This window comes from Kogia breviceps, chromosome 8 (assembly GCF_026419965.1).
Source record: "Kogia breviceps isolate mKogBre1 chromosome 8, mKogBre1 haplotype 1, whole genome shotgun sequence".
NCBI lineage: Eukaryota > Metazoa > Chordata > Mammalia > Artiodactyla > Physeteridae > Kogia > Kogia breviceps.
In genome coordinates, this window is record NC_081317.1 from 30,284,115 (window position 1) to 30,304,379 (window position 20,265).

Consider the following 20,265-nt stretch of genomic DNA (forward strand, 5'->3'; position numbering starts at 1 on the left):
GTGCCGATGGCAACCTTATGTGAGTACACGGGCATCTCCTTTCATTCCTTCAGGCTAGCTGGAAACAATGATTTGTCCAGTGATTTACAAGATGTGAAAAGCAGGGTGAGAAATGGGTTAATAATGGTTCAAAGAAGAAGCTGATAAGCTGGTTGCTGTCTCCACAGAGGAAAGAACGAGCATGAAAAGGCTCACAAAGCAACACAAGGAAGAGCTTCTTGGCAGTGAGGGTCAACCAGTGACAGATGAGGGGTACTTTTCCGAAACTCTTTAGAAGATGGACTTTTGTGCTTCTGGTTTGGCTGGAAGGTGCAGAAGCAGCATAGGTCAGTTTGACCTATGGGGAAGGGAGAATTCTGGGTGGACCATGAAGAACAAAACTGTTATGGATCCATTATCCAAGATGTCTACCAGCTGGGCTAAAATTAAGGCTGTGGCTCTGAGTCAAAGCATTGCCCCAGTGCTGAGAGAGGACCAGAGCTAAACAGGATAGCAGTATGAAAGTGACTGAAACCTTAAACTTGTTAATAGGCAAGGCACCACTTATAAGATGGAGGTAAAGTTTAGTCCTGGAACAGGTCATGATTCAAGGGTAAAGGGCCAGGAGCAAAGTGACCTGATGCTCGCTCATGTGAGAACTGACCTACAGAGATGCTTCTTCAATCTTTTAAAAGACATTTATCTATTTATCCAATTTTTTCTTCCAGCTTTATTAAGATATAATTGACAGACAGAACTGTATAAGTTTAAGGTGTATAGCATGATGATTTGACTTACGTATATCGTGAAATGATTACCACAATAAGTTTAGTGACCATCCATCATCTCATGGAGATGCAACATTAAATCCTTCTCCAATTTTATTGTACAAATGAAACACCTAGGGATCTTGTTAAAAATGCAGATTTTGATTTAGTAGGCATGGAGTAGGGCTGAGATTCTACATTTCTAACAAGCTCCTGGAGATGCCAAAACTATTGGTACTTGGACCACACTTCTGAGGAGAAATGATTTAGATAGCACAACTTAAATTCTCCCTGAATGAAATGATTAGTTCCTGAACCTGGTTGGGGGAAAGATAAGAAAGAGGGCTGTGCCTGAACATGAGGGAGAAGTGACCTCAGCTGTGAGAAGTAGAGATAGAGAGAACTGATCTTGGCAGGAAGCTATGCTGGCTGCCTTTTCCTTTGGTCTGTTCCACAAACCTGATGGTTGGTGTCTTCTCCCTAAAATTCATCTAACTGTGCAGTGGTACATATGTTCCTTGCTCTATGTAAGCAGAATTATCTAATCTAAATTAATCCATATAAGAAACCAAGAGAAGTCTCTACCCTCCTTCAGGGAACAGGTCTTTTCTCAAAATATATGCAGAATATATAGGGGCCTTTTGGAGGAAATTTTCTTAATACAAAGAAATGGCTGATGGGAGACTTTCAGGACCTCTGGCAGGAAGAAAGGTTTGAGGTGCCTCTGATATCATTATTTCTAGGGGTGAGCAACCCTTTTACATGAGTGCCAATTCAGTAAAACTAAAAATGTTAGTAGAATGTTTTTACTATCTTATTTTATATAAATATTTTGTATAATCTACTTTTTTTTACTTGATGATATATAATATATCTAGCTCATTATTTTTTGTTAACGGCATCATTATGTATCAACCTCCTCTTAATGACTATGAATTATGTCTAGCCTTTAATAGTATAAACAATAGCTTGATGAATAGAGACTGATTTAGTCTCTTTGAACAAAATTTATGTGACCTGAGCAGTGCTGAAGGTGGAGTGGAGTACCAGTTTGAGGGATTTAACAGGGGGAAGATTAATTAGCACCAGAGTTCATAATCAGACACTACAGCTTCATTTGGAGCTTTCCAACTGCAGGCTAAGAGGAGAACTTAGGTGACCATTTCATAGGAAGCAGAGGCAGGGGAGCAGGGCAGCATCTGAGACTGTGACCTTATGCCACAGTGGTGGTAGATGGAAGACACTCTGCAGATAAATAGCTGCTTCTTCTTAGTGTATGAAGTACCCAGAAGGGCATAGTCTTGCTGCAACACTTCTCTGGGTAGGGTTGTAATGATGCTGATTGTGAGGGTGGGATGGGAGTTAATCCTTCCTGGATCTGTGTCTCTCTCACTTTGTCATCACATACTGAGTCACATACCATACTGTGTGTGCACAAATTCAAATGTCACAGCCTCAGCAGCTGTCTCTGCCCTTGAATCATCTTTGCACATGAACAGCTTTCCCAGACTAAGTCCAGGGGTGGGGAAAGGGCTGGTTGGAGTAAATCAGGTTGGGGAGGACATTCTTACTGCATGTATAAATGAACACTGAATGGGAATAATTCACAGTCAGATATTATTGGAAATGAATCCTGCCTGTACCATTTATTAGCTATATGACCTTGGATAACTTACCTAATTTCTTTTAGCCCTGTTTCCTCATTTGTATGGATGCAGTAAAGTTTAAATGAGAAAAATCCATGTAAAGCAATTAGCATAGTCCCTGGAACATAGCGGGAGTCCAATAAATATTATATTATTTATTGATGATATTTTCAGTTCCTATTCCTGATGTTATGTCTGTGGTCTTATTATGAAGCTAAGTAGTTCATATATGACCCTCAGGATGCTGATTGATCATCATTTTAAACACGTAAAGCACAGGAAATGCACATATTTATATACCTATTTTCACTTACATTCTTATTTGCAGTAAGATTCACTTCCATTAATTCTATGTCTTTAGATCATGCATGAGAAAAAAGCCTAGTTCAAATATAACTTAATAAACATTGATAGGTTCCGTTTTGGTTGGCACTGTTAAAGTTTTACTGTCTTTTGGCATTTTTTAGGCAGCAGCTTTTTGATAAAATGTGATGGTAAGTGCACTTCCAAGTTTGAAAAATATGAATGGATTCTGACAAAATGTCTGTCTGAACTTCAGCTATGCATAACATCATCTATATTATATGTATATATATGATATATATAGTGCAACTGAATCTATATTATATATTATATAATAATATATTATTATATTATATTATATATATATACACATACACACACAATGCAATCAAATTGGCTGGAGCAGGCTTATATGCAGTTGCAACTGGGAAAAATGAGCCCCAGCTGGCTGAATATCCCAGACTGAGTTCATAATAGAAATGAACTCACACTGACTTGCCACTGGATACACTGGGGGTTAGATCACATAGCTTCTGATGTGATAAAGAGTCAAAATGTCAAGCTGAAACTAAATCATAAAAATCCAGCATTCACCTTAATTCACATTATTAATGGAACTAAAATATGTATTTTAGACATAAAATGAGTCCCTTTGGGGGTTGCCACATAGATACTTATGGAGGATGAAAATGAGATTTTTCACAGGGCAAACCATCAAACTTAGCATCAAACATCTATCTATTCAATATCAGGACTTTGCCTTTTGTATCACAGTACCTCACCCCCTACCAGGGCTCTCTATCTATCCATTCCATAACATTGAGTATGGAATGGTCTGAATGCTTTGAATGATTGTGGGACCAAGCAGTGAGGTGTGGTCAAGATGAGTCCAGCAGGATGGAGACAGAGGGTGGGAGAACCTCTTACGTGCAGTTGAAGGGTGTAGCCAGGTGATTTCCACATTATGTCCGGCAGTGACCTGGAGTAATTGTTCTTTCTAATTACAAATGTGTGTGTCCATTTAAACTGTTTTAATTTTTATATAATATAAATGTATGTGTGTGAACATACATACAGTCCATAGACATGTATACAGATAATTGTTTATAACTACAAAATATGTATGTGAATATTTACAGATATCCTAGGACATATTCATTGATTTAGAAAGTATCTATGTATAAAGACAGTGCTTGCGAAGTAGATTAATAATGTAAACAAAGTTATAGGCCAATTTTCCCCTAATTTAAGGAAAGGGTTTGCAAAAATTTGGCATGTTTTCTGTTTGTATTCAAATGAAGGAAGTGATGTTTGACATTCATTAAAGAAAACCCAGCAGGGTGTCTAATTGAAAAAATTTTGCTGCAGTTAGTATGAATTACTGTATCTATTTGAAAGTAATAAAGCTGCAGTTATTTTAAAAATTCTATAAAGATGCCATCTCAAAATTATTTTGGTAGTAGGTAAGGAAATAAACAGATTGCATGCTCATTTGTTCAGTTTTCCATTTATCAGTCTGAATTAGCAAAGTCTTATTTTTTTTTTAAAGTTCCTTCAATTAAAGAATATTCAGGAAGGGAAGAGAAATATCCATTTTTCAAAACTCCTACTAAGTGTCATGTACTGTGTATCTGATCCTTACTGGACCATTAAATATTTCTGACCTAACTCCACAATCTGTTGCCAGGGACCCAGAACCACCTAGGCTGTGGCAGCATTAATCTGTCTCATGTTCCCATTCAAGGATCCTATATCTCTGACCCCTGGCTCCACAATGGGCATCATGGTCTTAGGTTTTCTTTGCTTTGATAATCTGCTTATATCAATCTCATGGCTCAAACACTATGGGTCACTCTTGGATTTGAAACTCACTTGGGTATACTCTCTAGCTGAAAGTGAGAGGTGCTCCTGCCCTCTGCCTCTTTCCTACTGGACACATGCTGGTCACTGCTTGGGCTCTTGGCCAAGTCCATTATCTGAATGAGTGGTTGACATATGCTTAGGCTCTAGGAATACAGGTGCGTAAGATAGATCTGATTCCTACTGTCATGGAGTTTATAATCTAGTGGTGGATGGAATAAGAACTTCAGACAGATATTCTACATCCATTATCTCCTGTAATCCTCTCAAATGAGGATACAGAGGCCATGGCAAGTAACCTGCCAAACTCCACACAAACATACATCAAATTTAGATCTGTCCAACACCAGGATTTTGCTCTTTGTATCACAGTACATTGTCCCTTACTGGAGGGGCTTTATTCATTCCATAGCATCTAGTATGAGAACGTTTTTGTATGATCTTATCAAAAGCATTTGATCGATTACAAAGTAATCCCTGCATAGTGCTATAGCCCTATTCCTATGATGCTGCCATTTTTCATTCATTCATTCATTCATTATTTATTTATTTGTGGTACGCGGGCCTCTCCCTGTTGTGACCTCTCCCGTTGCGGAGCACAGGCTCCGGACGCGCAGGCTCAGCGGCCATGGCTCACGGGCCCAGCCGCTCCGCAGCACACGGGATCCTCCTGGACCTGGGCACGAACCCACGCCCCCTGCATCGGCAGGCGGACTCTCAACCACTGCACCACCAGGGAAGCCCGATTTTTTGACATTTCAAAAGCTCTTCAAAATCATCTCTACTAGATGCATTTTTATAGCACATAGGAACATTGTGTAATGCATTAACTGCTGTTGCTGGACATTTACGTGGTTTCCAAGTTTTTGCTATTTTGAGAAAGGCTGCAGTGAATCTTTGCAATAACCTGTTATCTAACAAGTTATTTTCTTTGGACAGATTCCTAGAAGTGGAAGTCAAGGGTGAAAGGGCATGAACCCTTTTAAGGCTCTTGATATAAATGGCCAAATTGATTTATGAACATATTGTAACAACTTACAACAGCAGTGTATGCTGGTGCTAGTCTTAATGTGCTTCCATCAAGATTTAGAACTATCAATAGAAGACGCCTATTTTGATAGGTAAAAACATCATTTCATTACTGTTTCAATTAGCGTTTCTTTGATTACAAGTAAGATTTAATATTTTAAAAAATTATTGGTCAATTTTGTTTCTTTTCTGAATTGCTGTTAATATTCTTTATTTATTACTTGATTTTAACATTACTTTTTGTATACATTCCTCTCTTCCTGGAAAGATTTAAGGCAGCTTAATGGTCACATAAAATACAAGATAGCATAAATTAAAATAGGGTGAAGTAGAAAAAGAAACTATATGAAGCCAGGAATGTTGTTTAAAATACATACCACAATGACAATAAATCTGCTATTAGTGCACAAGAATTTTGCCTCCAAGCTCTGTAGAACTGAGCTCAAAAAGACAATCTTGCCATTTATCCAGTTCACACTGGCTATGAAAGAGAGAGAGCGAGCGAGAGAGAGAGAACTAATTGTTCAAGATAAATATAATTAATATTGGTATTAAAATCTGACAAGACTTTTAACTATTTTTATTATTATTTTGTGCCCCCTAGTTGTCAGACACTATGCAAGTTGCTTTACTTGGATTATCTTAATTTCTATGACTATTTAATGGGGGCAGGTACTTTATTAATGTCATTTACAACAGTGCTTGGCATATAGGAATGGTCAGTGAGTATTAGCTTTTTCTCTTATTATTACTAATATTATTTCAATATTTAGAACAAAAAATCCCTTGAATCTTCTTTTAAAATTATATATATATGTGTATAAATTTTTTAGAAGATTCGGCAACAATCAAACAAACGGACAAAAAAATCCCTTGGGAGTTTGATTGGAATTGCTTTACACCTATAAACTAATCAAGGAAAAATTCGACATCTTTAAATATAATAGTCTTTCAGTTTGGTAATATGGCAGTTTGTTTGGAATTTATTAAAATAGCTTTATTAAGATATAATTCACATGCCATACAATCCACCCATTTATGATTCAGTGGTTTTATTATATTCACAAGGTATGTTCAACAATCAGCACATTGTTTTCTTTTAATGCAATTCTTACAGAGGACAATTCCCTGATCTATTATGAATTTTTGTTGCTAGAGTGATTGGGATGTTTCTCCTGTTATGTTTTCTATCTAGAAGTAAAGGGAGCCGGTGGGAAGTGCCGCTCCACTCAAACTGCAGCATTTCTTACATTTTTCTTCTTTTGAGAAATTTTCTCTCTAGAATGTCTGGTAATAAAACCCTTCTAGTTTATTGCTTGTCATATTCTTGTTCCCCTTTTCTTGCATTTCCAATCTTGTAGCACATAATAGTGGGTCACGACTATACCCTCTCCCTCCAGTCTTGGGGCTTCTGCACGGTCTGCCATGTCACCCTGAGATGCTCTTATCCTGACATGCTCTAACACCCCACCCAACTCCTCTTTTCTCATTTCCCTCCTTCAGATCTCAGCCAGACTTTCTCTCCTCAGGGTGGCGGTCGGGGAGGGGCTTCTCCGATTCTCCATTCAGATCAGGTCTCCTGCGAGGCTCTCAGATTCTGCTGTATTTCCCTTCACAGTAACTAACCACGGTTTAAATCATTACCTGATTTATGTGTTCCCTTGATTAATATCTTTCTTCCCCACTAAAGTCCATGTTGCAAGGACAGTGTCTGTTTTGCTGACTATTAAATTCCCAGCCACCTAGTATGGTGCCTGGAAACAAAAGTTGCTGTTATTGGATGAATTAAAGGGAGAACAAATAAATGGTGTAGTTTAGTTTTCTTCCCTCTCACCTCAAAACTCCATTTTCAATGTCTTGTTTGACCTAGAGTTCTGGCACCCCTCCTTTCTTTAAGGCCAGATTTTATTATATGAATTCATATGTTTTATTGGGCAGCCACATGCTGTTATATGAAGATCAATGAAGGTGGTTTTTATTATTTGGGGAAATGCTTATCATTTCATACTAGGGCTTTGTGAGTGTCCTTTAATATTTCTTATTAAAGTTTTCTCTTGCCTTCATAGGCAGGACTGTTTAATTTTTAATATTTACTTGAATGTTCACCAGGACTCTTTCTAAAGCAGCACCATCATTTGCCTGTACAAAAAATGACATTAGTCTCCTAAACCTCTAAGGAGGTGACTTTTTTTTATATGTTAGAGACACGGGGCTAAAAGGGGCATTTTATATGAGAAGCTGGAAAAAAAACAACTAGAAAGTGCATTAAAATCAGCAAATAGTTCATTTTAACTGCTCATGTATCCTTTCAACTGGGTCAATTCAACTCTGTGAGGGGAGGCAGGGCTTTATTTTTCAGTGTACCTTATGATTTATGAAGTGATTTTATCTCTTATACCTCAGCAGATTGTATGTCAATGGCTAGAATGTTCTAAGAATGCCCAGGTCTACTCCTTAGACCATAGACACAGATGAAGAGCTCACTGGATAAAAATAATGCTGCAGGTTTTATCCACCCAAAAGGCTAAGAGTAAATGACTCTGGGTGATGAGGCAATGGGTGCTGTCTACATCTGTCTACATTACCCTATTTTCTGCATTGCCTATAGTGAGTAGTGCTAGTTTTATTCCAGAGACATACCCATATAAGCTCTATTAAATATATTACTCACAAATTCTTGCTTTCATGGTCTCATGCTTCAAGAGCCCACCCACTTTGAAACATGGAGCTTGCTTCCCAGAATTGTTGGTGGGAGGCTGTGAGAAGTTACATATATTACTTTTAGTGTAAAGTAAATTATTCTGGCAAAATAGTTTAGTTAAGTGAGGATAAAACTATCCTCTTGAATTTCATTTGTACAGCAGGCCATTCCCTCTCCCTTGGGGTTATCTGTAGGAGCAGCCAGCAACAAGATTATTTCTTCCCTCTGACACCCTGTCAGAAAAAAAAAAGCATTCCAACTTGCCTTGGCTGCTGTAACATATAGTGAATCATAAACTGGTCTGTCCTGCACAGCCTTTTGCCTTTAATTTTATTTCTGATTCAAAGTGGTTGTTTGAAGCCAGTGAATCTCAACTCTGAAAGGGTGAAAAATGTTCACACTCTTGGGCTTCCCTGGTGGCGCAGTGGTTGAGAGTCTGCCTGCCGATGCAGGGGACATGGGTTCGTGCCCCGGTCTGGGAGGATTCCGCATGCCGCGGAGCGGCTGGGCCTGTGAGCCATGGCCGCTGAGCCTGCGCATCCGGAGCCTGCGCTCCGCAACAGGAGAGGCCACAACAGTGAGAGGCCCGCATACCGCAAAATGTTCACACTCTTAACGCTTAACAGTTTTATTAATTGTGTTAAATGTATAGCCAGCATGTGAAACAATTATGTCCAAGAAGAAAAATGGAGCTATTACAGCCATCGTAAGTTATCTAATATCATGGTTACAGATGCGTATAAGCCATGACTCAATTTTCTGATGGATTGGGTATAAATACAGATCATAAATCTTACTTTTTAAGTCAATAGGTTTTCCATCCAAACACATGTCCCATAGGAATATTTTAGAAGTATTTTTTTTAGATTCCAAGACTGATATCAAAAAACTATAGCCAAATTTTTGGTCTAGAAATAGATACTATTTACATGAAAATAAGAAAACACTATTTCTATAATTTAAAATATTTTATGTAACAGACAAGTAGTTTTAAGGAAACAGTAGATGGAACTCTTGGGGATCTCTTTTTTAGGTTGGGGCTGCTTAGATGGCCTCTAAGAGCTGAAGACATCAATTCCTAGGAGCACATTTCTTTTTTTTTTCTTTTATTAACATATTTATTGGAGTATAATTGTTTACATTGTTGTGTTAGTTTCTGCTGTATAACAAAGTGAATCAGCTATACCTATACATATATCCCCATATCTCCTCCCTCTTGCATTTCCCTCCCACCCTCCATATCCCACCACTCTAGGTGGTCACAAAGCACGGAGCTCATCTCCCTGTGCTATGCAGCTGCTTCCCACTAGCTATCTATTTTACATTTGGTAGTGTATATATGTCTATGCCACTCTCTCACTTCCTCCCAGCTTACCCTTCCCCCTCCCCGTGTCCTCAAGTCCATTCTCTGTGTCTGTATCTTTATTCCTGTCCTGCCTGTAGGTTCTTCAGGACCATTTCTTTTCTTTTTTTAGATTCCATATATATGTGTTAGCATATGGTATTTGTTTTTCTCTTTCTGACTTACTTCACTCTGTATGACAGACTCTATATCCATCCATGTCACTACCAGTAACTCAATTTTGTTTCTTTTTCTGGCTGAGGGATATTCCATTGTATATATGTGCCACCTCTTCTTTATGCATTCATCTGTTGATGGACACTTAGGTTGCTTCCATGTCCTGGCTATTGTAAATAGAGCTGCAGTGAACATTGTGGTACATGCCTCTTTTTGAATTATGGTTTTCTCAGGGTATATGCCCAGTAGTGGGTTTGCTGGATGATATGGTAGTTCTATTTTTAGTTTTTTAAGGAACCTCCATATTGTTCTCCAGAGTGGCTGTATCAATTTACATTCCCACCAACAGTCCAAGAGTGTTCCCTTTTCTCCACACCCTCTCCAGCATTTATTGTTTGTAGATTTTTGGGTGATGGCCATTCTGACTGGAGTGAGGTGATACCTCATTGTAGTTTTGATGTGCATTTCTCTAATGATTAGTAAGGTTGAGCATTCTTTCATGTGTCTGTTGGCAATCTGTATATCTTTAGAGAAATATCTGTTTAGGACTTCTGCCCATTTTTGGATTGGGTTTGTTTTTTGGATATTGAGCTGCATGAGCTGCTTGTAAATTTTGTAGATGAATCCTTTGTCAGTTGCTTCATTTGCAAATATTTTCTCCCATTCTGAAGGTTTTTTCGTCTTGTTTATGGTTTCCTTTGCTGTGCAAAAGCTTTTAAGTTTCATTAGGTCCCATTTGTTTATTTTTGATTTTATTTCCATTTCTCTAGGAGGTGGGTCAAAAAGGATCTTGCTGTGATTTATGACGTGGAGTGTTCTGCCTATTTTTTCCTCTAAGCGTTTGATAGTTTCTGGCCTTACATTTAGGTCTTTAATGCATTTTGAATTTATTGTATGGTGTTAGGGAGTGTTCAAATTTAATTCTTTTACATATAGCTGTTCAGTTTTCCCAGCACCACTTATTGAAGAGGCTGCCTTTTCTCCATTGTATATTCTTTCCTCCTTTATCAAAGATAAGGTGACCATATGTGTGTGGGTTTATCTTTGGGCTTTCTGTTCTGTTCCATTGATCCATATTTCTGTTTTTGTGCCAGTACCATAATGTCTTGATTACTGTAGCTTTGTAGTATAGTCTGAAGTCAGGGAGCCTGATTCCTCCAGCTCCATTTTTCGTTCTCAAGATTGCTTTGGCTATTTGGGGTCTTTTGTGTTTCCATGCAAATTGTGAAATTTTTTGTTCTAGTTCTGTGAAAAATGCCATTGGTAGTTTGATAGGGATTGCATTGAATCTGTAGATTGTTTTGCATAATAGAGTCATTTTCACAATGTTGATTCTTCCAATCCAAGAACATGGTATATCTCTCCATCTGTTTGTATCATCTTTAATTTCTTTTATCAGTGTCTTATAGATTTCTGCATACAGGTCTTTTGTCTCCTTAGTTAGGTTTATTCCTGGGTATTTTATTCTTTTTGTTGCACTGGTAAGTGGGACTGTTTCCTTAATTTCTCTTTCAGATTTTTCATCATTAGTGTATAGGAATGCAAGAGATTTCTGTGCATTAATTTTGTATCCTGCTACTTTACCAAATTCATTGATTAGCTCTAGTAGTTTTCTGGTAGCATCCTTAGGATTCTCTATGTATAGTATCATGTCATCTGCAAACAGTGACAGTTTTACTTCTTTTCCAATTTGGATTCCTTTTATTTCTTTTTCTTCTCTGATTGCTGTGGCTAAACTTCCAAAATTATGTTGAATAATAGTGGTGAGAGTGGGCAACCTTGTGTTCTTCCTGCTCTTAGTGGAAATGGTTTCAGTTTTTCACCATTGAGAACGGTGTTGGCTGTGGGTTTGTCATATATGGCCTTTATTATGTTGAGGTAAGTTCCATCTATGCCTACTTTCTGGAGGGTTTTTTTTTTTTTTCATAAATGGGTGTTGAATTTTGTCAAAAGCTTTTTCTGCGTCTCTTGAGATGATCATATGTTTTTTATCCTTCAGTTTGTTAATATGGTGTATGACATTGATTGATTTGCGCATATTGAAGAATCCTTGCATTCCTGGAATAAACCCCACTTGATCATGGTGTATGATCCTTTTAATGTGTTGTTGGATTCTGTTTGCTAGTATTTTGTTGAGGATTTTCACATCTATGTTCATCAGTGATATTGGCTTGTAGTTTTCTTTCTTTGTGACATCTTTGTCTGGTTTTGCTATCAGGGTGATGGTGGCCTCGTAGAATGAGTTTGGGAGTGTTCCTCCCTCTGCTATATTTTGGAAGAGTTTGATTAGAATAGGTGTTAGCTCTTCTCTAAATGTTTGATAGAATTCACCTGTGAAGCCATCTGGTCCTGGGCTTTTGTTTGTTGGAAGATTTTTAATCACAGTTTCAATTTCAGTGCTTGTGATTGGTCTGTTTATTATTTCTGTTTCTTCCTGGTTCAGTCTTGGAAGGTTGTGCTTTTCTAAGAATTTGTCCGTTTCTTCCAGGTTGTGCATTTTATTGGCATATAGTTGCTTGTAGTAATCTCTCATGATCCTTTGTATTTCTGCAGTGTCAGTTATTACTTCTCCTTTTTCATTTCTAATTCTGTTGATTTGAGTCTTCTCCCTTTTTTCTTGATGATTCTGGCTAATGGATTATGAATTTTGTTTATCTTCTCAAAGAACCAGCTTTTACTTTTATTGATCTTTGCTATTTCCTTTATTTCTTTTTCATTTATTTCTGATCTGGTCTTTATGATTTCTTTCCTTCTACTAACTTTGGGGTTCTTTTGTTCTTCTTTCTCTAATTGTTTTAGGTTTAAGGTTAGGTTGATTATTTGAGATTTTTCTTTTTTCTTGAAGCAGGATTGTATTGCTATAAACGTCCCTCTTAGAATTGCTTTTGCTGCATCCAGTAGGTTTTGGGCCGTCGCGTTTTCATTGTCATTTGTCTAGGTATTTTTTGATTTCCCCTTTGATTTCTTCAGTGATCTCTTGGTTATTTAGTTGTGTATTGTTTAGCCTGCATGTGTTTGTATTTTTTACAGATTTTTTTCCTGTAATTGATATCTAGTCTCATAGCATTGTGGTCGGAAAAGGTACTTGATATGATTTCAATTTTCTGAAATTTACTGAGGCTTGACTTGTGACCCAAGATATGATCTATCCTGAAGAATGTTCCATGAGCACTTGAGAAAAAAGTGTATTCTGTTGTTTTTGGATGGAATGTCCTATAAATATCAATTAAGTCCATATTGTTTAATGTGTCATTTAAAGCTTGTGTTTCCTTATTTATTTTCATTTTGGATGATCTGTCCAATGGTGATAGTGGGGTGTTAACGTCTCCTACTATGATTGTGTTACTGTCGATTTCCCCTTTTATGGCTGTTAGCATTTGCCTTAAGTATTGAGGTGTTCCTATGTTGGGTGCATAAATATTTACAATAGTTATATTTTCTTCTTGGATTGTTCCCTCGATCAATACATAGTGTACTTCTTTGTCTCTTGTAATATCTTTATTTTAAAGTCTATTTTGTCTGATATGAGAATTGCTACTCCAGCTTTCTTTTGATTTCCATTCGCATGGAATATCTTTTTCCGTCCCCTCACTTTCAGTCTCTATGTGTCCCTAAGTCTGAAGTGGGTCACTTGTAGACAGCGTATATATGGGTCTTGTTTCTGTATCCATTCACCCAGTCTATGTCTTTTGTTTGAAGCATTTAATCCTTTTGCATTTAAGGTAGCTATCAATATGTATGTTCCTATTACCATTTTCTTAATTGTTTTGGGTTTGTTATTGTAGGTCTTTTTCTTCTCTGATGTTTCCTGCCTAAAGAAGTTCCTTTAGCATTTGTTGTAAAGCTGGTTTGGTGGTGCTGAATTCTCTTAGCTTTTGCTTGTCTGTAAAGGTTTTGATTTCTCTGTTGAATCTGAACGAGACCCTTGCTGGGTAGAGTAGACTTGATTGTAGTTTTTTCCCTTTCATCACTTTAAATATGTCCTGCCAACTCTTCTGGCTTGCAGAGTTTCTGCTGAAAGATCAGCTGTTAACCTTATGCGGATTCCCTTGTATATTATTTGTTGTTTTTCCTTTGCTGCTTTTAATATTTTTTCTTTGTATTGAATTTTTGATAGTTTGATTAATATGTGTCTTGGTGTGTTTCTCCTTGGATTTATCCTGTATGGGACTCTGTTTCCTGCACTTGATCGACTATTTCCTTTCCCATATTAGGGAAGTTTTCAAATATAATCTCTTCAATATTTTCTCAGTCCCTTTCTTTTTCTCTTCCTCTTATGGGACCCCTATAATTTGAATGTTGGTGCATTTAATGTTGTCCCAGAGGTCTCTGAGACTGTCCTCAATTCTTTTCATTCTTTTTTCTTTATTCTGCTCTGCAGTAGTTATTTCCAATATTTTATCTTCCAGGTCACTTATCCATTCTTCTGCCTCAGTTATTCTGCTGTTGGTTCCTTCTAGAGAATTTTAAATTTCATTTATTGTGTTGTTCATCATTGTTTGTTTGCTTTTTACTTCCTCTAGTTCCTTGTTAAACGTTTCTTGTGTTTTCTCCATTCTGTTTCCAAGATTTTGGATCATCTTTACTATCATTACTCCGAATTTTTTTTTTCAGGTAGACTGCCTATTTCCTCTTCATTTATTTGGTCTTGTTGGTTTTTACCTTGCTCCTTCAACTGCTCTGTATTTCTCTGTCTTCTCATTTTGCTTAACTTACTGTGTTTGGGGTCTCCTTTTTGCAGGCTACAGGTTCATAGTTCCTGTTGTTTTTGGTGTCTGCCCTCAGTGGGTAAGGTTGGTTCAGTGGGTTGTGTAGGCATCCTGGTGGAGGGGACTGGTGCCTGTGTTCTGGTGGGTAGGGCTGGATCTTCTCTTTCTGGTGGGCAGGACCGTGTCTGGTGGTGTGTTTTGGACTTTCTGTGAACTTATGATTTTAGGCAGACTCTCTGGTAATGGGTGGGGTTGTGTTCCTGTCTTGCTGGTTGTTTCACATGGGGTGTCCATCACTGGAGCTTGCTGTTCGTTGAGTGGAGCTGCGTCTTAGTGTTGAGATGGAGATCTCTGGCAGAGCTCTCGCCAATTGATATTACATGGCCTGGGAGGTCTCTGGTGGTCCAATGTCCTGAACTCGGCTCTCCCACCTCCGAGGCTTAGGCCTGACACCTGGCAGGAGTACCAAGACCATGTCAGCCACATGGCTCAGAAGAAAAGGGAGAAAAAAATAAAATAAAATAAAATGGAATAAAATAAAATAAGGTTATTAAAATAAAATAAAAATTATTAAACTAAAAAATAAAAAAAGTAATTAAAAAAAAGAGAGCAACAAAACCAATAAACAAATCCACCAATGATAACAAGCTCTAAAAACTAAACTAAGATAAACATATAAACTAGAAACTAGTCAGTCGCATACAGCAAACCCAAAGTCTACAGTTGCTCCCAAAGTCCACCGCCTCAATTTTGGGATGATTTGTTATCTATTCATGAATTCCACAGATGCAGGGTACATCAAGTTGACTGTGGAGGTTTAATCTGCTGCTTCTGAGGCTGCATGGAGAATTTCCCTTTCTCTTCTTTGTTCACACAGCTCCTGGAGTTCAGCTTTGGATTTGGCCCTGCCTCTGCATGTAAGTTGCCCTGTGGTGTCTTTTCTTCACCCAGACAGGAGGGGGTTAAATGAGAGGCTGATTAGAGGGCTCTGGCTCACTCAGGCTGGTGGGGGGGCGGGAGGGGTATGGAACGTGGGGCGAGCCTGTGGCGGCAGAGTCCAGTGTGATGTTGCCAACAGCCTGAGGCATGCCGTGTGTTCTCCTGGGAAAGTTGTTCCTGGATCACAGGACCCTGGCAGTGGCAGGCTGCACAGGCTCCCGGGAGGGGAGGTGTGGGTAGTGACCTGTGCTTGCACACAGGCTTCTTGGTGGCTGCAGCAGCAGCCTTAGCATTTTCATGCCTGTCTCTGGTGTCTGTGCTGATAGCTGCAACTCATGCCCATCTCAGGAGCTTGTTTAGGTGGTGTTCTGCCTTCTTTGTGCAGACTAGGCTCTGAATCCCCTGTCCTCACACACCGCGAAACAATGGTCTCTTGACTCTTAGGCAGTTCCAGACTTTTTCCCGGACTCCCTCCCGGCTAGCTGTGGCACGCTAGCCCCCTTCGGGCTGTGTTCATGCAGCTAACCCCAGTCCTCTTCCTGGGATCTGACCTCTAAAGCCTGAACCTCAGCTTCCAGCCCCCACCCACCCCAGGGGGTGAGCAGAGTAGTGTCTCAGGCTGGTGAGTGCTGGTCGGCACCGATCCTATGTGCAGGAATCTCTCTGCTTTGCCCTCTGCACCCCTGTTGCTGCGCTCTCCTCTCTGGCTCTAAAGCTCCCCTTGCCAGCCCCCTGTCTCCACCAGTGAAGGGGCTTCCTAGTGTGTGGAAACTTTTCCTCTTTCACAGCTCTCTCCCAGTGGTGCAGGTCTCGTCCCTATTCTTTTGTCTCTGTTTTTTTATTTTTTCTTTTGCCCTACCCAGGTACTTGGGGAGTTTCTTGCCTTTTGGGAAGTCTGAGGTCTTCTGCCAGCATTCAGTAGGTATTCTGTAGGAGTTGTTCCACATGTAGATGTATTTTTGATGTATTTGTGGGGAGGAAGGTGATCTCCACGTCTTACTCCTCTGCCATCTTGAAGGTCCTCCAGGAGCACATTTCTTAATAAAATTCTTCTAGGAAAGTCTGGGAGTTGTTATTCTCAAAGTTTTCAGGCACACAACAGGAAGACATGGGGAGATTATCCCTAGATAACTAAGGAAGAGTTAGAGAAGGGAAAGAGGCAAGTGTTCAAGTGCATTAATATGGAGGCACAGGGAAATTTGCCTGGGGTGAATTAAATGAGCTGTGGGAAAATGGAATGAAAATGGCAGCATAGTACAGTGGGACCTGTCTTGATACCCAGTAGGTGAGGGGGATGAAAAGATATGAAAATAAATGAGACAGACTGTGAGTAAGGGGCAGAAGAATTTTCAGAGTGTGACCAACACTCCATATAAATCACCTCTCATTCAGCTTTAGGAGATTTTTACCTTACATGGAAAAACAAATATCCTAAGAGAACCACAGGAGATCTGTGACTTCTATGTAAATACCTTTTCACTCCTCAGCTAAAATGCTATGAAAATGGAATCTTGAAAAATACCGGAAAAAAGCAAACCACATAAACCCAGTTTCATGAGACATTGAAAGACACACACACGCTAATTCTCATGGTTTGTACTGATCAGCCTTTGTCCTATTTGATAACTGCCTTGGCAGATGGGATAATGTCACTCTTCATCTCAAAAAGTTAAAATTCAATCTACAGAGAGGCATTCAAGGGCCTGCATGACTTTTCTTCAAGATACTTTTATCACCTCCCCTTCTACACCTCACCTCGCCACAAACCCATATTCCAACTTTATGCCTGCTGCTTCACCTCAGACCGTAATTTTTCTCCCTACTGCCTTCTCCCTTGGGGATCTCATACTCCCCCAGGGCTTCAATACGCAGTGTCACCTCTAGCTTCAATGTCACTCCTGAACTCTGCCTCCATGTTTCCCAATGCCTGGTGGATTTCACCTGGATGTCCAATACAGCTTTTAAAATGCCCAGTATGAAACTGACCTGATCATCATATTTTCTAGCTCTTAAACTGCCTTTTCTGCTTCCTTGAATGGTACCATCCCCTCAGACACTCGGGCCTGCAACTTTGAAGATGTGACTCTTTGCTGCCTCTCATATCCAATTAATTGCCAAGTCCTACTGACCTGGTCACCGCAATGTTTCTTGACTCTTTCTTCTTTTTATCAGTGACAGTAGCTATAACTTCAACTCTGTCCACTGTCTTTCTCTTCTAATTGTGTTTACATGCTGCTGCCAAAAAAACCATCCTAAATGGATTCTGCTCCTCTGTGCTATTCCATTGTTCAAAAACGTCAATGGATCTCTAGTGTCAAGTATTCACTTTCCTTAGCCTGATGTCAAAGATCCTGTGATATCTCAACCGAACTTACTTTTCAGACTTGGATCTTCTCTTTCCTTTCATGCTGTGGCTAAAGTGAACTCTTCAAGATATCTGACTGTGCCTTATACTTTTCATCTCCAAGTAGTTCATTCTGTTCTTTTGCTTGGAATGTCCATTCTTCTCTCCTTGACACACATGTCCAAATTCCAAGTCTTCTTCAAGAATAAGCACACATTTTGTCTTATTAATTAAGTCTTCCCTTGAAGGTGATCACACTTTCCTTGAACTTTGACATATTTATTTGCTTCTAAACTTTGGCATGTTTATAACTTTATTTTTTGTAGTTCTACTTTTAGTTTTTTGAGGACCTCCGGACTGTTTTCATAGTGGCTGTACGAATTTTCAATCCTACCAACACTTAAAACTTTCTAAGTTATTTCTCCTTGTGTTTTTATCTTTTTTATCTTTTCTCTCCTACTTATTTACTTCTGAATTTCTCCACATCATTTAGTGTAAAAAAAGGATAGAGTCACTCAAAGAATTGAGCATTGGTAGGAGAGGAAAGAGCTCATGTGAGTGAGTGGAATATACTTAAGAATGAATGCTGAGTGACTGAAAGGGTATGGAAAGTATTTTGATCATACCTCTCCATGGGAAGGTGTGGACATTATGTCATCTGCATAATACCATACATCTGAATGAAAACTGAACAATTCTGCCACCAACATTATTTGCCAAAAGCCCAGATGTCGAGTATTGCTTAATCAAGTAATCTGGGTGTCTTTATATGAAAAAAAGAAGTGAGAGACTTTAATATAGAAAGAACATTAGGAAAGAGAAATACATTTTTGGGAACCTTAGTGGATCTTCATTTATTTTATCTAAAATTGAAAATGTTTTAGATTTAGGCTTGTCCGACTTCATTAAGACCTTACTAGATGTAACACAAAGTTGACATTGTCCATTTCCTCTCACTCTGTCTTGTTGGCTGGGTTATAAAAATGTCACCTTTTTATTCTGGTGGAGTTGAGGTTGGAATGATTGTTTCTTTTTGCTTAAAAAAACTTACTACTGTGTATGGTTTATCTTTATGCTTTCTTTCTAATCTCTAAAATAATCATTACTTTAGGTTTCTCATGTGTAACATCCATAACAATTTTGGTAATCTTTGGTTCTGATTAATGAAACTCTAGTCAGTATTGTGTTCACCTTTTTACATATGATAATGGTCTGGAATCTTCACAACAACAGGCATATATATTAGATTGTTTCTTATAGTAGATTGGATTGAATGGTTTCAAAGTCGAGTTTGTAATTTAAGCATCACATTGCAAGATTCTTGCAAGAAAATTTGAGTAAGCTTCTATTAAGATGGTGAATCTTTGGGAGATCTATAGGCCTCTTGGGGCAAAGAATAAATAGAGGCTGCTAATACCAGTGCAGTGTGAATGCTGAAGCACCACCAAAATCTCTCTTCAGGGTAACACATGTATTTATACTACAGAACTTATTTATATTCACTAAACTCCAGCTGATAACCTAAAGTACAGAGTGCACAATAAGAAGTGATGCAATTCATTGCCTAGTCAATGACCCATTGTTTGTTGAATCTTTTCATAAGGTTCACGTCACTTACGAGGAGGTTTTCAGTATATGGGTCAAATTTCTCATGTTCATTTGTTTGCAAAACAGACCATATCCTAATCCAAACCATTTATGAGAATTTTCTAAAGCTGCCACCAGCCTTCTGGGCCACTCCATCATTTAACAAAGACAGTTGTAAATGTCCTATTTGTTCATGCTCTGTGCAATTGATTTTAAATGTTTGATAAAAATATGTAGTAAATGGTTCAGTACCATGAGATTTGATGTGAAAAGGGATATTTGAAAAGGCATGGTGAATGTTTCAGTTTGAAATGCTCAGCTTAGCTCAAGTTGCTTTAAACACAGTGTGTCCTGGGGATGCCCACTGAATTGCAGCTTTCTCCAGTCTCTCCTAGATGGGTCTTACACATTGGAATACACTTCTGCTCTGGAGCTGCATTCTGTTCCCCATTGGGACTGTAGTACTCCCTGGAGTCCTAACTGCTTTGAGCCCTGACAACCCCCTCCTCTCTACTCCCACCAGTTTGGACCAAGTTCTCCATACTCCCAGTCACGAAAGTGGTCTTGTTTCAATCCAGAGAGAACATAGACATGGCTGTCCTTACTCAGGTATCACCACTGCTTTACCTGCTTACCTGAACTTCACCCCCTTCCTCCCTTCTACCCTTACAGTCAGATGTCTAGGATATTAAAGGCGGCCTAAAATAGATACAATTTTCTTGAACGTTCTTGGATGTTGTAATGTGACTGCTGGCACACTCCTCCAAGCACAAGGCGATCAGTTTTCCTTACTCTATAAGGATACCCTGTTCCTAGCTAACCTTGCCACCTCAGTTAGCTCAGTACTCCTTGTCTATACCCATTGAGTTTTCCAGCATCCGA

At 38.8% G+C, this 20,265-nt stretch overlaps 1 protein-coding gene across 3 annotated transcripts in view; it reads right to left on the reverse strand.

The window, feature by feature from the left end:
- GRIN3A (glutamate ionotropic receptor NMDA type subunit 3A) overlaps positions 1-20,265 on the reverse strand; it is a 161,076-nt gene that overhangs the window by 69,629 nt on the left and 71,182 nt on the right. The window lies entirely within an intron of this gene.